Consider the following 22,274-nt stretch of genomic DNA (forward strand, 5'->3'; position numbering starts at 1 on the left):
TGAAAGTTCAGTGCGCGCATGTTTCTCCAACACCGAGGCAAAGCCCCCATTTGTGGCTGCTCTCTGTATGGCAACTACATGGGCACAGTGCCACATGGCAAGCTGGCAAGGCAATATGAGTTCCAGCCAGCAACCCGTGCACTTTGAAACGCTCTTTTGCAAATCATCAGGAGGAAAAAAAAAATCCCAAATCCCCATTTACTCGTTTCTGCAAATACCATGAGCCAAGACTGTAGGATTCCAGGTCCGTGTGAGGCAAAGGTAATTAGAGGGTTATACGCAATATCACAGATACGGCCTTTTTACACGAGAAATGACAGGGATGGTCAAGTGCTTGATCTTATCGCTATGCTGTTGCTATGATCCTATCGCTATGTTATTGCTATGCTATCGCTATGATCTTGCAGGATTCAGCACAGCAGGGCTGAATAGGGCAGTGGAGAATAAGCAAGTAGGCAGGAGTGAGCAGCAGGCAGGGTAAGTAGAATACACAAGCAGTTTAAGCTAGCAAGAAAACAGAGGCCAAGTAGACTGGGGAATCCTAGGCTCTGAGGAGCAGCCGCATGGCTTTCACATTAAGTCAATTACAGGTATGTGTCACTTAATAATGGGGATACATTATCTGAACCCCATTGTTAAGTGACTCTGTTGTTATGGGAAATCCCAGTGGTGTCGCTATGGGGAGTGGAGGGTGCAGACCTCATCAGGTGATGGATTCGGTGCGGGGTGACACCACTGGGTAAAATTGTGAAAATCTTTGTATTTTCGAATAGTCCCATCATGTTTTATATCATTCGGTGTGGAATTTTATGCAGAATGTAATGAAACAAACAGCCCTGAAATATCTGCATTCTATCAAAAGTTATAGACAAATAACCAGAAATGGAAAACACAACTGCCTATGTAACAAAAATGGATTTTCTTATCTCAAAGTCGACCAATGAAACTGATTGTTCTGAGAGCCAATGAGGTGTTATTATGATGCAGCAGGGAACTAATAAGGTGTTAGTATGAATCAGCTCTCATTTTCCTGTATCAGAGCTAATACAGGTGGTGCCTTGGAATCCACAATGGATCCGTTCTGCATATAATGAAAAACTTCTTGATCAAAAACTGCATATAATGAAATCCACAGTTTTGTCACCATTAAACCCTCTGAGAGTTACCGGAGTGACTGGAAGTCATATTTTTTTGAGCTCCGGGGCCATTCTGAAGTCCGCAAAAGCCGCAGGCGAACACGTGTGGCCTTTGCGGGCTTCAGAAAACCCTCTGAGGCAACCAGAGCACAGCTCCAGTTGCCATCAGAGGGTTCAGGCTGGGTCAGGTCTGGCTTAAGATTGGTGGAAGTAGGTAGGGAAATATGGTAACATCATAGCACCATGGTGTGATGGCAGTTTATAATCTTTATTTTCTGAAGCGTTATTTAAATATCAAAAAGGATGGCAGACACTTACAGTACTCCCAACTCCCTTGAAGGCATTTGGGAGGCATTTACTTCCCTGAGGGGTTCCCCTGGGGGCTGGGGATTAGAATAGGCCCTCAGTTTGGCTGTACTTGTTGTAAGAAGCAACTAAACAGCCACCGGGTAGATGGGACTCGTTAGCCTGGGAGGGCAGCTCATCTGAGAGAAGGAAAACTCTGATCCCAAACCTCCACTGCCTTGTGGCTACATCCAGTTATGGAAAAGGCTTCAGGAGTCAACCTCGAGGCAAAATCCGGAGCCGGAGTCCCTGAGGCAGTTCATGGCTGAACACAGTCACGTTCTGGCAACTCCTGCGACGCCGCTGGAACCAACCGTATTGGTCTCTGCCTTTCCATTGGACCATTTCAGCGACATGGAGAGGGGGGATTTGCTGCATGGGTAACAGCCTATCCTCCATACCTACTTTACCCAGGCTTTGTGCACTGGAGAGGACACTCTGTTCCAGAACCACCATCCAGAGCGTGACACCATAGTCTTCCGAGACTGAAGGATGCCAATAATAATAATTCTTCCCTGAGAGTAAGTTGCATTAAATGCAAGGGAATTTATTTCTAAGTAGACATGCAAAGGATTGCACTGTGAGTTCCAGCTTTTATATTTTTGGGAACTATCCATACTGGGAGGAAAGCAAATACCCAATCCAAAGATACGATGACTGTCTAGCATTTTATGTGCTCCTTTTGAGATGAGCACTAGTGAGCAGATGCACTCATTGCTTCATTCATGTGACCCCTTGGTTCTCATGTTTTTTCACTCATTCATCATCCTGGATTGAGTGGGTCAGATCTTTCCCGTCAGAGCAATGACTCAGTTCAGCCAATTCATTCATAGGCAGAGCACACTTCTCTTTTACCTAGAGGAAAATTGTGACTGTGTGGTTGTCCAGCAAGCTGTTAGAGACAGCTGGCTCTGGATTCTCAAGGAATGCTGTGTTTGCTTAATATTCCATCACTGGCTCAAGCTGGGGAATAAAAATGCAACAAATTGGCAACGCAACAAGAACAATGGCAACTTGCTCTGACTCGGTTGTGTCCTGTATTTTTCTTTCCATCTAAGGTTTATCTATGATGTACTCTTTGATTTCCTAGGAGCAAAAGCCTTGAAAAAGAAATCAGGGGAACGCCAAAGAGTGCATGGGAAACTGCCTTACACTGAGATGCCAGAGACTGAATCTGAGACCATCTATATGCCAAGTTTGTGCTCTTCCACCCAGTTACAGCCCTTTCCCACATTTTTGAAGAGGTGGGAACATAGGAAGCTGTGTTGTATGTGCTTAGCTTGGTATAGTTGATCCTGATTGCCTGCAGTTCTCCAGGGTTTCAGACAGGAATTTTCTCTGCCCAACCTGGAGATGAAACCTGAGATTGTTTCACAGGAGCCTCCAAGAGGAATTTTATCAGGGGGTGCAAAGATTCTTTTGGGCCCCTTCCCAAAGGGGGAGGTGGCAAAACAGGACAGGGGGAAAGAGGCAAGAGGGGTGGGTTGGACAGGGTCAGTAGCAGGCTTGGAGGGGGGCAGGAGGCAAATGCCCTGAGTGCTGCACCTGCGGACTGCGCAGGAAACCCTCTGAGGAATAACTCAGGAAGCCTTCTGAGGCTTCCATGCAGCCTTAAACAGCTTAAACTCCAAGAAACCCGGAGTACTGCTTAAGATTCCGACGCAATGGAATCTCAGAAGGCTTCCCGAGTTGTTCCTTATGCTGCGCAAGGCTCCACTGCACTGGGTACGTATGGGGGTGGGGTGGTGCGGGGAGTGGCATGGCATAAGAAGGTGGCATTGTGGACCTTTGCCCCTGGAACATCAAGGGGCAAGTCTTTTACTGGATAGGGTGGGGAGGGGGCAGAACAGGGCAGGGGGAGGGTGGCAACAAACAGAAAAGCCTCCGGACCATGAACCTCCCTGCCCAGTAAACCTGGCTTCCAATCAGCCTGGCCTCCATCTTTTGCATTCCACAAAACCTCTACAGCAGCTGTAGTCCTGCAGTCCTGCAGTCCTGTCTCCCTGAGATCCCATACATACACTCCATCATGGCAAGCAGATCCACAAGCCAAAGAGCTGCTGTAGCAGTCCAGTTTCCTCCCAGATTTGACACTGTTAAGGAGTGTCATGTAAGCATTCAGCAGCCCAGCACATATGGCTTGCGATGCAGTCTCTGAGATGCTGCCCACAGTAGTGCTCTCAGCATCACTTGGGTTGGGAAGCGGGGTTGGAAATGGCGTGGCAGTGGCAGAGACCACACAGCAAGAGCTGGAGGTATCCCATGTGGGCAGCAAGTCCCCATCTTTGACCTAGGCCCGAGTAAAATGTACGTCCGTCTTCTGGGCTTGCTGTCCTTTACAACTAATTTTCAATGGAGGAGAAAGTGTCCATTTCTGAAGGCTGTGGAATCAAGGTCTGTTAAATTGAGGGTTCACTATATGATTGGTGCTGACACCCAACTTGGACAATGACGGAGCAAAGCCCAGTCCATAGACTGTAGGAAATAGTAACAGGGCAATTTTGACAAATTGTAGTTTTGAAAAACAAAAACAAGCAAGGTACTTCATCAGCATTTCAAGCAAACACTACAGAAATAGGAGGCATTTTTGAAACATTATGCAAACAATGGATAGAACTTTTGTTGCCCAACTGACCACAAAACCAATTTTGACACTCCTAAGATGTATAAGGTTTCCCTCTTGAGTGGATTCTCTGGTGGCTGATAAAACTACCACTGCGACTGAAGGTTTTCACACACTCCTAGCACTTATATGATTTCTCACCTGTATGGGTTCTCTGGTGGCACTTAAGGTTAGCACTACGATTGAAGGCCATGCCACACTCCTGGCACTTATAGGGTTTTTCATCTGTGTGGATTCTCTGGTGGCACTTAAGGTGAGAACTCTGATTGAAGGCCATGCCACACTCCCTGCACTTATAGGGTTTCTCACCTGTGTGGATTCTCTGGTGACACTTAAGGTTACCACTCCGATTGAAGGCCATGTCACACTCCTGGCACTTATAGGGTTTTTCACCTGTGTGGGTTGCCTGGTGAAAGTATACTACTGTGATTGAAGGTTATTCCACACTCCTGGCATGTAAACGGCCTCTCCACTGCCTGGGCTCTTTTCTGTGAAGACTGAGTCTGCTTTCTCTTTTTTCCAATCTGGTCCCAAATGGATGCTGTTGAAATAAGAAAAGAAATGCAATAAGAGACCAATGGAAGAAACTCGAGCTAGTTCGGAATGGTTATTTCCATGACCCTGGTCTCCCCTGAATAGAACTCCTCGTTCCAACTGGATTCCTTCTCGGTCTGGCCTCTCTCTGGCCCTTCACCTCCCACGCTCCATTTGATGGCAACTCCTCTCTGCCACCGAGGGTCAGCTCATCAGTATATCAGCGTGTCGTCAGTTCTCGGGTACTTCCGACGGTTTCAAACTGACAGCCTCAGAACTTCAGGGATACAAGGCGGCAGCTCTACCAACTGAGCCAGACCTCCTGCCCTGGATAAGGATCTAAACCAGGCAGCAGATGTTCGTAAGTGGTTTAGGACCCAACCCTATCCAACTTCCCAGCACCGGTGCAGCCACAATGCAGCCTCAAGGTAAGGGAACAGATGTTACCATACATTGAGGAGGTCTCTGGTAATGCTTCCCACCACAAGTTGCAGTGAACACCCCATTGGCATGGCTGCACCGGCACTGGAATATTGGATAGGGTTGGGCCCTGCATCTTGTCCATAGTTTTACATTCACCCGGATGGCCAGGTCGGTTACGTCACATAGCCCGACTTACGTTTTGTTTTCCCAGGAACAAGGAGCTCCCTGTAGGCGGTGTGTGCCAGTCAAGATGCCAGTGGGGTTCCTGGCTAGGACTAAGGGGTGTTGTGGTGTATCTGAACCCAGGTTCTTCCCCCTGGGATCGGGGTTAGACCCTGTCTTGGGGCCCTAGTGCTGCTGCCACTGGGCTCAGCCTCACTGCCACAAGATGGGCAGGAGAGGAGCTCTGGAGTGCCTGTCTGGAGGCTATGGCGGTCTCTCCTCTCCTCTGATGCCCTGGAGCCTCCTTGGGATCTCCTCTGCTCTCAACGGCATAATACGGGTGGCCTGATCTCTCAAAGAACGGGGATGGCTTTTCTGGCCATCAGACTGCTCCTAAAAGGCGTTCTTCAGCCTACAGTGGCCCTGCTATCAGTAGCAATTGGCTTGCTGGTCATGGAGCTGCCCGACCATCGGTTCAATAAGGTTGTTCTGGTCCGGCCCAAGCTCCAACCATGGCCAGGTGACAGGAAGGCACAAGACTCTTTTTGTCTCATCAGAAATACAGCAAAAAAAGCCATTGCAACCTTTAACCTTTAATTGCAAGTGGTTTCATCAATAATATGTTTCTTTTCTTTAGAGGCAAAAGAATGTCAGAGAAATAAAGGCCACAATTATAGAGGAGGAATAAGAAATTGTAAAGGATCAAAGAAAAGAAATCCTCTAGTTGAGGATGAAGTTTCAGATTCCAAGATGATAGGAAACTGTCTTCCACCAAGTCCGATGTTCTCCATGAATGGTGCAGCTGATGAACCATTCAAAAGTTCCTTCAGACGAAGGGCAATCCCACCCACAAAGGGACAAACTTCTCTTCCCAGATAGGCTCTCTCTCCTGAACAAAACAATGTGTGCACTGTCTTGATTTAGGGCCTAATCCTATGCAATTTTCCAGCACCGGTGCAGCCACAATGCACTCTCAAGGTATGGGAATGAATGGGAACTAAGGCCTCTGACCGCCTCCCCACCATAGGATGCAGTACACAACCTTTTGGCACAGCTGCATGTGCACTGGATAGGATTGGATAGGATTGGGCCCAATTGGATAGGATTGGGCTCTAAGTCTCTGTACTGATAGTTCCAGATCAAGCCCATTCCCGTCTTCTCAAGGCACTGCCACAGACTCTTATCAGGTGTACTTTCCAGACACACATACACAGGTGTGCAGAGGAGAAATTCCTTTTGCATCCTGGGACCCTGTGCAGTGGCCAGTGGCATAGGTCAGTGGTTCAGCAGGGAGAGGAAAGGGAAGAAATAAGGTGCAGCAAATGTTTACTGTGACAAAAATGTTACAAAAGCAGAGACGGGGGATCAAAATCAAAAAGCAATTCCATGTTTCTTAGCTGTTCATATGACTGGCCCTAAAGAGAAGTGGTTGCTGCCTACAGAGGAGAGAGTACAGTGAGGGGGAAAGCCTTAAGCATCCTGGCATGAGCATCCTGGTCAGAAAGAAGGGAGAAAGATGTAGGAAAATTCAGAGGCTTACCCAGGGGAAACTGGGGCTAAGGAAGTGGAATAGTTGGAAGGGTAAAAGGAAAAGAGACAGGGGAGAGAAAGGAAAGAAGTGTAAAAGGCTCCTGAGGTTCCAGCTGCAACAAAAGACTGTGACTGGATTATGGTTCTCTGTAGCCTGAACCAAGGGCTACAAGCAAGGAGAGCACCTCTTGGTGGGCTGTGCAATCAGGTCACCTCCCTGAGCATCTCCACGATGGACAAACCTTCCTAATCAGCACTGTGGCTGCTCAAAGGAGCAGCAGCCCTGCTGTTTGAGCAGTTGCAGTGCTGGTGAATGGAATCTGTCCAAAAGGAGGCCTGGGCTGAAGTCTCCCTAAAACAGTTGTTAAAACAGAATGAAAATAAGAAACACCAAGGAGGAAGGGACAGAAACACTAAGCATGTTCTCACTTTGGGCACACACAAGAGAGGAAAAAGGAAAGGGGGTTGTGTGGGTTAATGCTGAGGCTTCCCCCAAAACCAAGGTCCCCAAGCTTGCTTCCGCTCTTGAAGGAGTTGCGAGGCTAGACTGCAAACACCAGCACCCCTCCTGTTTGAAAGGGAGATACGACAAGGTGGAAAGGACTTCAGTGATTCAAGGACAAGAGAGATAGAGCTGCTTTCCTATGGGAAGGAAGCACTGTGAGGCACTCTGAGAACTCTTCAGACTGCTGGCTTATGGTGGTGTGTATTGAAACTGCGGAAGATCTGGCAAGGAGGTAGATGTGGTATCAGCAGTGGCCCCTTTAAGGGTAAGGCCTGGGCATCCAGCAGAGTATGCTGCACAGCTGCAGCCACTTGAAGGCAATAGGGCCCTCAGGTATAAAAGCACCTGATGAAGGGAGAGTTGGGTGTGGGTAACAGAAGTAGGAAAGCTTGAGGAAGGGAGACTGAGGAATTGATGGCTAATGGGCTGCTGGACTGATGTGTGAATGGAATTTGAAAGCTGCTGGAGCAGAAACTACTGGAGACACTAAGACTGGTGTTTGGCTGCTGTGCCTAAGACCTGCTGAGGACCAAGGGGCTGCTGTAGTGGTGGGAGGCTGCTGGCAGGAAGGAGGACCTCAGTAGGTTAAACAGGTGAGTTACCCTGGTGGTGGGGTCCAGCAGGACTGCAGGGCAGAACCAGGGCCATTTTTGAAGAAAGAAGGGGAGCTAATTAGCTAAAAGTGGGCATAATTCTCCAGGCAGAGCTTGGACTAGGAATCTGGCAGAACATGGTGCTCTATGAGAGAAACGGGAAGAAGGCTGGAAAGGAAGAGGGCAGCGAGTGGTAACCAGTCCTGGGTGCTGGCTTGACACAGTGGCCATTTGGCAGCAGCTGGAATGGGGGTGTTCAATGGGGTGCCAGTGGCTCAAAAGAGAGATTGCAGCAGCAACAAGGCGGACAGATGAGTAAAGGAGAAAAGAACCAAAGACACGAGGGTCGGGTCACTCAGCTTTTTATATCTTTTTCTCCCTTCAGATACTGTTCACACAAATGCACTGGAGACACAAGCACAGGGAGGACAAAAAGGAAGAGGGAAACCTGATGAGTACCAGTTCTTTGGTCATACGCTTATGCAGTGCTGGCCCTTGGGAATCCACCAATGCCTGCCAGAGCATTCTCCACCAATTTATTTACACACTTGCTTTGGAGACATGTGCACAGCACATTTACCAAGTCCAAAATATGCATGTCTGGGGATCTTCCAATCTTTGGTTGAGATGCATACACTCTCAAACCATCACCATAAGAAGAAAAGGAGATGGGACATCACTTGGAGGCCATCCAGCTCCAAAGAACTAATTTATTGAGACTAGTACATGAACTAAAAGCAATCAGATAAAATCATAGCCTTTCCCTGATGCCTCTGATGGGCTTTTAGAGGGGAGGGGGGTTTTACAGCATCCCCTTCCTCATCTGAATAGGATATCTTCACTGGTGATCCTGGCTCCTGTGCAGTTCTGGCCAAGATTGCAGTGTGTTGCCCCTTCCTAGTGGCTCCCCCTTTGTCCAGTGGCCTTCAGAGAGCCAGGGAAGCCAAGGCTTCTATCAATTAAGGGCCAAAGGATCCTCCTTACCTACAAAGGTCACGTTTTCATCATTCTCCATCATCACAGCCTCATACAGGCGCCTATGCCAGGGACTCAGCAGAGCCCACTCTTCACTGCGGAAATACAGGGCGATCTCGGAGAATGAAATTGGGCTCTGAAAGCAAAAGGAGAAACGCCCTATTAGCAAGTCAGCTGAGGTCATGAATGCAGTGCAAGGGGAGAAGTGCAGAAAACCTGTGTGCTTCCTGCATGTGAGAAAGAGGTGAGCAGTGTCACCCTTAAACTACACGGGGACTCTGACCACCAACATGCAAACACAATGGAGCCCTAAGGAAAGTTGCTAGAAGGAGCGGAGGAGAGAGGAACTCCTCGGAAGGAGAAAGGGCAGAACAGAGAGGGGTAAAATGTTGGGGAGGGGGTAGATTAGCTGGGCTTTCCAGGGGAACTCTGGAGAAAGAGAGGAAGATGTAGGCGCACTGGGAAAGGGAAAAGTCAGGGGGTTGACAGGAAGGAACCAGTGTATTCCAGATACTCCAGCCTGCAGCTGAGCAAGTTACCGGAGGAGAAGCCCAAGCTGTCCCCTGCAGATGTCCCTTACCTGGCCCGGATGAGTGGCAGCCATGTCTGTCCCTGCACAGGGTCTGGACGGCTTCGATTCTATTTCTCTACTATCTGTCAGGCAGAGAAAGGAGATCTGCATGAGGTTTTTAACCTTTCCATACTTGCTTCACGAACATGCTGGAATTCCTGTCCACCCGTTCAGGGGATGGACAGAGAGGAGGAGAGGGGTAGAGATGGGGTACATAATCATTCTTTATTAAAATGTACCCTTGGAATAAAAAACACACATAACACCACAATTTGCTATGAAGAATTTTGGGGGGGGATTACCCCCCCCCCAAAAAAAAACACAGACTGTGCAACAACCCAGAGCCACAGATCCTGTTTGTGTGCACCAAGCAAGAACCAGGCACTTACTTGCCTGTCTGAACATAAGAACAGCCCCACTGGCTCAGGCCATAGGCCCATCTAGTCCAGCTTCCTGTATCTCACAGCGGCCCACCAAATCCCCCAGGGAGCACACCAGATAACAAGAGACCTGCAAGGCCTCCTGGGAATTGTAGTTTAAGAACATAAGAACAGCCCCACTTGATCAGGCCTTAGGCCCATCTAGTCAAGCTTCCTGTATCTCACAGCGGCCCACCAAATGCCCCAGGGAGCACACCAGATAACAGTTGCATGTGGTCTCAGGGCTTCTCTCTCACACTGGGCTCAGGCCTTTGGGTTCCCTACTTTTCCCAGCCCTCTAGCAAGCCCTCCTCCCCCTTTCAGGGTCACAGCAGCACCTCTTGGGAAATGCAGTCCCTAGGCCCAGCACACCCACTGAAAATAATTAGAGGTGGGTTTTTTTTGGGGGGGGGGGTGGGGAGTTAGCAAAATAAAAACATTGCTTTCTGCACCTCTTATTTTTGTAAACAAACAAAAAACACCCCAAAATCTGCAAACAAAACACCTCTACATGCATCTGATAATGAAATAAAAACACATGACACCGCTTTCTGCACTTCTCAGTTTTGCAAATAAACAAGAAACAAATCCCCAAATCTACAAAGATTTAAAACATTCTCTGACCTCCCTACGCCTTCCCTAACACCTATATATGCACATGGCTGCAACTGGTGACACTATACCACCTATAACACTTACCTAGTACACTTTTAAAGCAACTATAATTATAATTTTAAAAAATGCACCCTTGGAATCAAAACACATAATGCTGTTTTCTGCACTTCTAGCTTTTCCAACACCCAAATCCATGAAACAATAAAACCCTTTTCACCCACCTCTACCCATAATCAACAAATCTATATTTGCCACTGATCTTCTCTCCCCCTTTTCTCTGTCTCTCCTGCACAAACTGTCGATCTGTTTCGCTCAGTGCTGGTCCTGTTCAGCTCTGTCTTTCCCTCTGAGAAATCTTGTTAGAGGTTTCTAGGGTTGGGGAAGGGGTCACTAGGAACACGTCTCCCCCCCCCCATCCCCTATACTGGCCACCTGAATGCTGGCGGAGCAGCAGCCATTACTTTTGCCTCCACTTACCCCTCTGGGTGCCCAACTGGGCTTTTCTCCTGGGAGTGGGTGTCCCAGTACAGCCCTGCTCCATAACTGCTGGCAACGAAGTCCTTCAGCCCCGACTCACTACTTGCAGCCTGCCTGCCTTCTGGTGCACAGCCCAGTAGGCGCAAAGGAAAAAACAAGGATGTTGTCGGCTATTTTTGCAAGGGATCCCAGAGCGGGCTTCTTGCCTCCCACTTGTTGAAGTCCCTCCTTTGCACATGTCTGCAGGGCTCTTTCTTTACTCACAGACCCTGGAAAGGCTGCCCTGCTTAGGGATGGGGCAATGCTACGCAAGCACAATGGCTGCACCTTCCCCTCGTCTTCCAGTGGTGAGGAATTCCAGGGATCACACTAACCAGTGCTAGTGTGAAGATGAAGAGTTCTGTGGGTGAGAGCAGTGAGAATCTCTGGCCACCGTGTGACATTTGCTTTGCTTACAAATACAGTATGCAAGCGGAATCCTTCCAGGCCCCCTTTTTTGACCTCGAAGCCAGGAAGATGTATCCCCCCTCTCCTGGGCCCTGGTGATATCAGAAAATATAAGATCCCAGGAAATTTTTGGGTCCTGTCGTTCGGCTCCTGGGCCTCTCATTTGACCATGGTCCTGGGTACAATGTACCCCCTGCACCCTGCTCTCCTGGGCCTTGCTGTCTGCTTTCAAAGAGGTGTTCCAGTGCGTAGTTTCTCCTCTTCCAAAGCATTACTTGAAAGGAGGGGGAGTTCAGTGTCCCGAGAGTTGTGTGTTCTTTTTTAAAAGAATGCGTGAACTTGTGCTTTCAAGAGGAAAGGAAGAGCCTTCCATGTCTCTGAAAAATACGTTGCTGGTGCAAGTCCTTTTGGCGGGGTGGACAGCCATGAGCAATGGTATGCAGTCCCCATTATTTAAAGCTGTGGCGTTCAGCATGCTTTCTGGGACTCCAGCGGAAAAGCTCTATTGCTTGCTAGTAAACAAGCAAAAACCCCACCAAATTGCAGGTGAGAGGTTTCGTGCCTTGCATTTAAAAAGCAATTGTGATAAAATAATACTATATATTGCATTTAAATGATCTCAATCCATATGAAAAAAATAAATCCCTGCTAGTAGGTTATTAGTGTAAATTCACCACCACTTGTAGGTTATCACTGTAAATGAGTTTTGTTTTGTTTTACAAATATTTTCAGCATTTTCTCTTTTCCATTTGGCTGAAGGATATCAGGCTCTGCCTGTTCCTAAGCAAAGCCAATGCCCAGTAAGCACTGCACTGTCATTTTTCAAATGTTAATTATTTAAAATTGTTTGATCTTGCCTTTTTCACCATAAGTGCTCAAGGCAAGAAGCTTGTCCATTAGTGATGGGCTGTCCCCCTTCAGCTCAATTTAATAAAATAATAATAATAATACAGGTATTTATATACCGCTTTTCTTGGTCTTTATTCAAGACTTTATTCAAGGCGGTTTACATAGGCAGGCTTATTTAAATCCCCGTAGGGATTTTTACAATTGAAAGAAGGCTCTATCTTCCAAGAGCCACAACAATTCAGATGTTTCATTCTGAAATTTGGAATTAGTTCAAGATTTAAGAGGTGGTGAGTGCTCGAAAAAGAAGCTCCTCTGTTTTCCAAGAGTTCTCTCCTAGTGTCTAAAGTTGGTTCATGCACATTGATGGTGTCACATGCATATGCATCACACATTACCACGTTACCTACCATACCTAATGCTATGTTTTTAGGTGCTTTGCCCTCACTCCATAGCATCCGCCATGGTGGAAAGCATTTGCCAACTCCACCCTCAAGCAAACGCATCCAGGAAGAAGAAAGGGCTTTCGATTAAGGTGTAATGCTGAACCAAATGGCAAATGGAAATGGAAAAGGTGCAAAAGAGAGCGACTAAGATGATTGCTGGGCTGGGGCACCTTCCTTATGAGGAAAGGCTACGGCGTTTGGGCCTCTTCAGCCTAGAAAAGAGACGCCTGAGGGGGGACATGATTGAGACATACAAAATTATGCAGGGGATGGACACAGTGGATAGGGAGATGCTCTTTACACTCTCACATAACACCAGAACCAGGGTTGGGAGAGTTAGAAGACAAAAGAAAATATTTCTTTACTCAGCGTGTGGTCGGTCTGTGGAACTCCTTGCCACAGGATGTGGTGACAGCATCTGGCCTGGACGCCTTTAAAAGGGGATTGGACAAGTTTCTGGAGGAAAAATCCATTACGGGGTACAAGCCATGATGTGTATGTGCCACCTCCTGTTTTTAGAAATGGGCTATGTCAGAATGCCAGATGCAAGGGAGGGCACCAGGATGAGGTCTCTGGTTATCTGGTGTGCTCCCTGGGGCATTTGGTGGGCCGCTGTGAGATACAGGAAGCTGGACTAGGTGGGCCTATGGTCTGAGCCAGTGGGGCTGTTCTTATGTTCTTAACTACAATTCCCAGGAAGCCTTGCAGGTCTCTTGTTATCTGGTGTGCTCCTTGGGGCATTTGGTGGGCCGCTGTGAGATACAGGAAGCTGGACTAGATGGGCCTATGGCCTGATCCAGTGGGGCTGATCTTATGTTCTTATGTTCTTATATCTCCTGTGCACTGTCATCACTGCCTGGAATGCCTCCTGCAAGTACTTACTGTTTTGCCCCGCCCCAGCTACACTACTGGTTTCTTCTATTTAGCTGTGGGCAAAACAGTGTTATATGGCCCAGTTTCTGACAGCAGAAACATATTTTCTCCTGATTCCTCTAAATGGTTTACTTCAACTGCTTCCCATCTTAGGAGATGCTGGTCTCCCCTGAGGATTCCCTGACCATTTCTTTCTCTTCCCTGAGAAAGTTTCATTCCCCCAGATCTCTTTCTAATGAATCCATTCTCTCAGCATCCATAGCTACTAATGGGGACTTATTATCTTTAACAGCACCTATGCTCTAGGTAGGATTTTATAAAATTGTTCAAGATTAATAATGTCCTGTTTAGTTTTAACCGGCGGTACTCCAGCAATCCTTCTAGCTGGCCCCCTCGGCTAGCTAAAGCCTCCTCTGGATTCCTCTTCAGTCATTTGAACGCTTGTCTGCTATGCTCAGCAGTCATGCCCAATTGTCGCCTGGCCTGCTCCTTCAACAATTCAAAATCCAGAAACTTCTCCAGTGTCATCTCCAAATATATCTCTTCTAAATTCCCACATATTTGAGATCTAATGCAGCATTTCTCAATGTTTGCCCCCTGTCGTACCATGCCACTTTGCACGGTGCACCTATTGGAAGTACCATGGGAAGTAAGTGGTGATGATGTCATCAGTAAGTGGTGATGATGTCATCGCCGCTTACTTCCAGATTGGGAAGCCGGATGCAATGCAATAAACACTGGTAAGAGGCTCAGGGCAGATGGGAAGGCCATTTTGAGCATGTGAAAAGTGCACGCTAGAGGACTGCCCACCGAGCCAAGCCTCCTACTGCTGCTTGTCACATTGCATTGCTGGTGGTCTCACTGCCTGGCAGTGGAGGTCTGGGGGGTCCCATGAGTACCAGTGGACACCACCTCAAGTCCCACCAGTGGTATGAATACTATTGGTTGAGAAACACTGATGTTTTCCATCTAGTCCTCATCAGCTACTTGGCAATCCTTACAAGCTCTCATACACAATTCTCCACATCATCTATCTTCTGAAGCTTGGGAAATCTCTCTGGCTTGTGATGCGCTGTGCCCACACTGAAGTGGCCTATTTCCACCCTGGTACAAAGTTCTTCCATTTTCAACTTAGGCAGTTCTAATTCATGCTCTGTCTGAGTTACTCCCCAGGGTACTTCTCTCTTCTCAGCTCTTTCTCTCACTCTCTGGTTTTCCACTTCTATAGCTCTTTCCTCTTTGTCTTGTGCCAACCGAACCATCACTTTTTTTTTTGATCTTCCACGTCTAATGTTTCTGTCCTCAAATTGGCACCAACCAGCGCTCCATTCCCTGTTTCATCCACTACTTCACTGGTTATCTTGTGTCCTTTTGCCATTTGTGGAAGCATATTACACATTGTTTAACTCAGAAATAACTTTATCGAAAAATTCTGCCTCAGAACATATCTGAATGTGATATTTACTAGCTGGATCCCTTGTGATTTTCACTAGCTTTAGCTTAGAAATCAAAGCTGCAAAACAAGCTAGTTGTCAGTGGGCCAAATTCTTAATATGAAGTTTCTCAGTGTTTTCTAAAGAATTAGTACCTCATATAAACACCTTGCAAAGGAACTTGGAACAGCATGAAAAGAGGTCAGAGATAGTGTTAGTTACAGTCTGCACCAATTTGTTAATTATAACACATATAGTTGGCCCGCCTTATCTGTGGGTTTGGCACCCGCAAATTTGACTCAACAAGGGTGACAAATCTGCATCTGGAGGGTCTCAAGGGCCTCCCGGACACAACCAGAAGGGACTTCCTGTTGAGGTCTGAACCCAGGAAATCACTCAGGTCCTGTGCACAGGAAGGAATGTAACAAACGCTATGGTGAATGGTCTGTTTGTTGCAAGTAACAGGTAGCAGCTGTTCCTGATTGCTGACTCTGTACAGCTGATTGTGGGTGTGCCTTGTGCATATAACAAGGCCGCAGACAAACACTCAACCGTGGGTGAGGGTGAGCGTGAGCTGGGGGAATAGGAATAGGAATCAGGATGCCGTATATGTGTGATTGACCAGTGTTGCTGTAAATATCCTTGTATATAATATATCTTGGTGATGGAACCTAACTCTCGTGTCAAGTGCTTCTTTGCCTTCTGAGAGACTGCCTTGGACATCAGCCTCGAGTTTCTGTTGTGCTGCCGTTTGTTTTTGCTCTGCTGGAGACTCCTACACATAACCTAACCTCCCTCAACACTTCCTATAGTGACTGGGAGCTGTTCTGGGGCACAGAAAGGCCTCCCTGGCATCTGAAGACCTGGAGGTGTCTGAAAGACACTTCTGATCACATTTGGGAGGTCCTTGAGGCCCTCTCCATGGATTCAATTATCTGTGAATATCGGTATCCACAGGGGGTCTGGGAATTTATCCCCTACAGCCTGCAAAAGCGGAAGCAGAGCATGATCGCCCCACTCTCCCTTTCCCTGACCCAGGGAGCCCTGCAGGCGCTCGCGCAGGGCTCCCCGCACACAGGGATGGCTGCTGCAGGGACTGGTGAGTGCACCCCAGTCCCTGCAGCCCCGCCAGAAGGGAAAGCGGAGCGATCGTGCTTTTCTTCCGGTTTTGCAGAGCGGGGCACGATTGCTCCGCTTTCACTTTTCCTGACCTGGGGAGCCCTGCCGAAGGTTGCGCAGGGCTTCCCGCACCCCCAGGAGGCTGTAGGAGGCTTGGGCAAGTGCACTCAAGCCCCTGCAGCCCCCCTGAGCAGGGCAATCCTGTGGATCGTGCCACTGCCTTCCCCCTGTCTCCTGGCTGCCCCCACCCCTTAAGGGGGCAGAGGCCAGGACCCACAGGCTGGGGTGTTGTGACGCCCCAGTTTGAATACCAGTGGTTCCCAAACTGTCGCTCCCTGGGGAGCCATGGAAACAAGCCAGGGCAGCCATGGAATCCTCTTGAAAACCCATCACCCTATACAATATATAGGATTCTAGCCTTCATGGGGAGCCACGACCAATGGCCCAGTAGGACAAGGGAGCAATTGGTTGAAAAAGTTTGGGAACCTGTGTTGTACAGATTCCAAGGGCCAACTACTCTCTCTCTCTCTCTCTCTCTCTCTCTCTCTCTCTCTCTAAGAAATGTACAATATGGGCAACTCCATGTTAGTTTAGGCAAGTAGGCTTCAATTCATGAAGCTAAGAGGAAAGTTTTTGTTTTGAGAGTGTTCTCCCAGGTAATACAACAGTTATTCTGGGCTTAACTCAAGGTGCTGGAAGAAGGCTATAAACCCTTCAGCAACCTGGGCTCGTGATATCCAAGAGACCATCTCCACCTCTGTTTTTCACAGATCATGGCAGCTTGTCTCTTGTCAGCTGCAAAAAAGGACGGGATTCCTGTAAGTTATGTAGAAGAGGGAATTTGGACAGGGGTAGCTTATCATGCAGTAAGAAAAGCTGTGCTTGCTGAAATTTTCTCTTCTCATCTGCTAAAGTCTCAGGATTTAAGATCTTTTTTCCCCCAATCTTTTTCTTCCTTTCTTTTATACTGGAGATGCAGCAAATTTAAGACCCTTTTGCTCACTTCACAGATTGAGTTTTTGTGATACCTTGACAATGAATTTCTTGTCACAGTTCTTTTGGATAGTTCTCTAGATGCTTTGTTATAGGGAACATAATGTTATAATGGAGCAGGAAAAAGCAAGATATCTAAAAGTTTAGCAGCGCACTTGAGATATGCTAATATATCTCCATGTACACCAGGACAATGGCATTCCCACCAGTTTAAAAGCCTGCCCACCAAGAGATTCACCATGGACACCAGTGCAACGTGGGCAAAATGCCATATTGACATAACTCGGACATCATTTGAACACCAGTGCAACTCTGCCAGCAGAGAGGAGCTTTGGAAGTGACATGGTGATTATGTGCTGATGCCACAGCAATGACACCGTGATGTCTTAGTAACAATGTGCCACTGATGAGCTGACATCATACCAACGATATGTTGGTGTCAGGATGTCACTCCATGGTTAATAGTTGGTGAATGCTTCCTTGGATACTAGATTGGAAAGAAATATGCTGTTGTTGATTTGCCAGGACAGGCAATGCCCTTGTACTGGCATTCACATTGCCAGGATAGGTTTAACATGGTGCATGTCACCATGGTGTACGCGCATGATTGGCGTGTTGTCTGTTCTGCCAAATCCCAATCCACTGGGCCTTGTGCCCGCTTAAGGCTAATTAGCTTCCCTTGTTAAACTCACAAGTACAGCAGGCAAAAGTCCCAGTGTCCAGTCCCAGTCCAAGGTCAAACTCAGGTCTGGTCTGGTCTGGTCTGGTCTGGTCTGGATCAGGTAGTGTCTCCCTCTGGGTCAGGGTAGCCTTTAGTCCTTCTGAAGCTGCCTTTTATCCTTGGATGTCTCATAATCCAAAATGCAGCTCAGCTGTGAGCTACCTTGCTAGCCCCTTGTTAAGTCCAAATTAGGCTCAGCTGAGCCATCCCTTCAGTCCACGTCCATTCAAAGTCCCATCAAGGTCAAATGAAACTCAGGTGTCCCTCAGAGTCCCATTGGCCTTGATTGATTACAGCTGTGGAGCCAGCCCTGCCCTTCCCAGAGCTGTCAACCAGCTGTCAAAACATGGAATCGCTGTCAACACCACAGCATCCACCTGATGATCTTCTGATCTTCCATTACATTGTCCTAATAGGATAGGGACATCAGAAATGTCTTTGGAAACTACCATAAAAGTAAAAATTATTCCATATAATTCCATATAATTCCATATTATAAAAAATGGAAAATTATCAGTATACTAGAAGTATTTTAACCAGAAAGTATGCACAGTAGCGTAGTGTGGGAGGCGGGCAAAATGGCAAGTACTGCAGGTTCCATAGCACACTGTGTAAGCAGCCCCTCCCACTCACCGTCGGAGCCATTCTGGACAATGACGGCAACCGCAGACATTTACCAAAAAAATGGTTGGTAACCTTCAGTCTCGAAAGACTATGGTATAAGCCGACAGCACCCGGTATTCCCAGGCGGTCTCCCATCCAAGTACTAACCAGGCCTGACCCTGCTTAGCTTCCAAGATCAGACAAGATCAGGCATGTGCAGGGTAACAGAACCAAATGGCATATCCTCTGCATTGCTGTCCTTGCCTGGAATGGCTCCAGCATAATGTAGTTACACCTGGTTTGTAATCAGACTCTTATATGAGTAGTGGCTTCTCCATTTGTTTCAGTGTTGAGGGCAACTCTGCATTCGCTTCCCATTAAGTGCACACAACCGATCCTGACACTGAAATAAATGGGGAAACTCTGGCCTACGCTGGAGCCTCCTTGGGTGCAAATGGTCATGAAAAATAATATTGTTCAGTTTGATATTGTTAAATGTATTTTGTAGGTTGAAGAAGAACATAATGAAGCACAGAGGCTAATGTCTCAAGAAGATAGTGCCAGAGCTCTGCAAGAGGGCATTTTGAACACCCATTTCTGGAAGCAGAAAGAATTGGAAGAGGAATCGAAAAGAAAATTGCCAAAATGCTCAGTGGTATCCATGTTGTGAATCACTTCAAAGAATGCTAGTATTTCTTAAGTGCAAAGATTTTTTCCCCCTACCACCTACTCACAGAAAATGGCACTATAACATTCAAATTCCTGAGTGGCAGAATTCAGATGAAAAAAGAGTGAGGGCCAATCCTATGCCCGTCTGGTGCTGAAATAGCCACCACTGTATCTGAGAGGCCAGAGAAGCAACTGGAGGTCTCCTCCATTGGTTCCCTTATCCCATGTAGTTCCCCTGGAGCCCTTATGGGTTTACTTAGATATGTATCAGCTCAATTGCTGGTGCATATCTGAGTAGCCCATGTGGGGCTTTCAGGTGTGGGAGGGGAGGATAGGATTTGGTGGCAGCCTCTGCTGTCATCCCCACCCCACTGGTGGGCCTGAACCAACCTCCCACCTGTGCTCCCTCACCCAGTTTTGCTCTCTCCCCACTTTTCCCTTGCCTTTCTCCCTCCCCAAAACCCCTCCCCACCACCCAGTGGGGACACCACCATGCTCCTTGGTCTCCCACCTGCGTGGGATCCTACTATCCCACCTATGCCAGTGTCACTCGTTCTGCTGGCAGTGAAGTGCCTTATGGTGCTTTTATGAAAGCCATTGCTGGGCAGTATGTGGGTCACCGGTACTGCCCTGACATTGGATCAGATTGCCCATCAAGTTCTACCTCCAATTTTTCTATTTTATTTAATATGTTCTAATTTGGAAGTTAGCATAGGAGACTCTGCTTTAGATACACTTGCTTGTCCATTGAAAAAGGAGGGGGATTAAATATATAACATTAATGTAACTTCTAAGATAAAATACTACTTTTCAAAGTCTTGTCTATAGTAGTAAATTTCAACTGTTTTAGCAAAGCATGATACCTAGGGGCTCAAATCCATTGATGCCAAACTCACGCTTAAGGAGGGCCCACTGTACACATTTAAGGCACAATTCTAGGCATATCTACCCAGAAGTAAGTCTTGTTGTGTTCAACGGGGCTCACTCCCAAGTGAGTTTATTATTGCAACCTTACAATGTTACATCTGGTTTGGCCGTCAAACCCAGACACCCCCAGACACCTGCATTCTACATTTAGTGCAGCAGAAGTAAAATCTTTCAGAAATGTTCCTATTTTCAGGTTCCGAACCTGAAAGCATCGCTTGCTTGCTTACTGAATGGGTTTTAAAAAGTATTAGCATATCTGGTGTCAAGATATCCTCCTTGACGATCTTTTCAAGCAATTTTATTTTAAGAGACATTTTTCTTCTTCATTACCATAGTGCTTCGAGGACAGGTCTGCCCAAAGATTGCCAATAAGATTTTCTTTCTTTCTGTGTTGGAGTGAAATGCATGCTTTGACTTCTCATTTGTGTACATCTTCGTCATTTCTTTGCATCTGCTTTCAGGACATGCTGTATAAACCTGTAATCTTCATAGGCTTAAGAATAATGAAGATTTAAAGGATTGTTCTTCATTTAAAGTCAAGAGATAACTTGGACTTATTTTTCCCCTGGTGCAAAGGAAGCAAAGATGCAGAAAATGAGGTAAAGATTTCCTCCCCCGCCCCCGAACAGTGTCCTATTTGCCCTATTGCATTTGTAAGCTAAATATAAAAACTAAATATAAAATGTATAAATGTATACATTTAAATATAAAATGTATAAAATGTATATAAATGTAAGCTAAATATAAAAACATTTCGAACTTAAAGGCAGAAGGATGTTGCCTGTTATAGACAGATGTTTCACCTGAAGTCTAGACACATCTACTCAGAAGTAAGTCCTATTGTGTTGTGTTGTCCTATTGTGTTGAATGAGGCTTACTCCCAGGAAAGTGTGCATAGGACTACAGCCTTAGGGTAATAAAGACCCAGTTTGGGCCATCTTCCTTCTCCTAAACATGGATTTGTGTGTCTAAGGGCACAATCTTAACTCCTTGTGCCAGCCCAGGAGGGTCACAAACATGCTATAAAGCACATTTGCACCTCCTCGGGAGTCGACTGGGCCAACACAGAGATATGCGCTGGCCCATGGAGGCTGCATCCATGATTTTCATTCCACTAATTTCTTTTCTTTGATTTGTGTACTTTTTTTCTTCATATCACTTTTAGGGCACAATCCTAACCAGGCCTACTCAGAAGTAAGTCCTATTTTGTTCAGCGGGGCTTACTCTCAGGAAAGTGTGTTAGGATTGCAGCCTCTTAACCACACTTTCCTGAGAGTAAGCCCAATTGAACAAAATAGAACTTACTCCTGAGTAGACCTGGTTAGGATTGTGCTCTTGGTCACTTAAGACTAGTAGCGTAGTAAATTTTAAAATGTAGTAGAATTCATTTTTCCTCTAAATAGCACACAAAGAGCATGCAGTTGGGCAAAGAACTTTGGCATGGACTAAGTTTAAAGCTCCGCCCCCAGAAGCAAATGTAATTTTGAACCTTTTCACATGCCTTCCCCCACTACTTCTGAACCAAGTCATAAATTAAAGGGCCAAAATGCACACACTTGTGTGCATGTCCAGTTATCCTCTAAGAGGTCTTGGTACACATATCACAGTGCTGTGTATAGGGTAGGGCAATAGCTTGATGGACATTATTCATCATTCCAGTTCCATACGAAAAGGATAGCCAGGAGGACCCCTGATCATTGTTGGCATCCTTCATTCTCAGAAGACTATGGTATGGCACTCTGAATGGTGGTTCTGGAACAGAGTGTCCTCTCCAGTGCGCGAAGCCTGGGTAAAGTAGATATGGAGGATAGACTGTTTCCCATGCAGCAAATCCCCCCTCTCCACGTTGCTGAAATGGTCCAATGGAAAGGCAGAGGCCAATACGGTTAGTTCCAGCGGCGTCACAGGAGTAGCCAGAACGTGACTGTGTTCAGCCATGAACTGCCTCAGGGACTCCGGCTCCAGATTTTGCCTCAAGGTTGACTCCTGAAGCCTTTTCCATAACTGGGTGTAGCCACAAGGCAGTGGAGGTTTGGGATCAGAGTTTTCCTTCTCTCAGATGAGCTGCCTTCCCAGGCTGATGAGTCCCATCTACCCGGTGGCTGTTTAGTCACCTCTTAGGACAAGTACAGCCAAACCGAGGGCCTATTCTTATCCCCAGCCCCCAAGGGAACCCCTGATACAGTGAACATTTATACATTTATATATGTACAGTGAACATTTTATTTTCTATTCTTCTTCTCTGGCCATTGTTATTATTATTCATTTCATGTCATGACGATTACTGAA

General features: G+C 46.9%; 2 pseudogenes; both read right to left on the reverse strand.

Moving 5' to 3' along the window:
- Positions 1-4,138: 4,138 nt before the first annotated feature.
- The window catches only part of LOC136657068 (zinc finger protein 420-like), a 657,687-nt pseudogene continuing 639,551 nt past the window's right edge, over positions 4,139-22,274 (reverse strand).
- Positions 18,509-18,628, reverse strand: LOC136658276 (5S ribosomal RNA; annotated as a pseudogene).

This window comes from Tiliqua scincoides, chromosome 7 (assembly GCF_035046505.1).
Source record: "Tiliqua scincoides isolate rTilSci1 chromosome 7, rTilSci1.hap2, whole genome shotgun sequence".
Lineage (NCBI taxonomy): Eukaryota > Metazoa > Chordata > Lepidosauria > Squamata > Scincidae > Tiliqua > Tiliqua scincoides.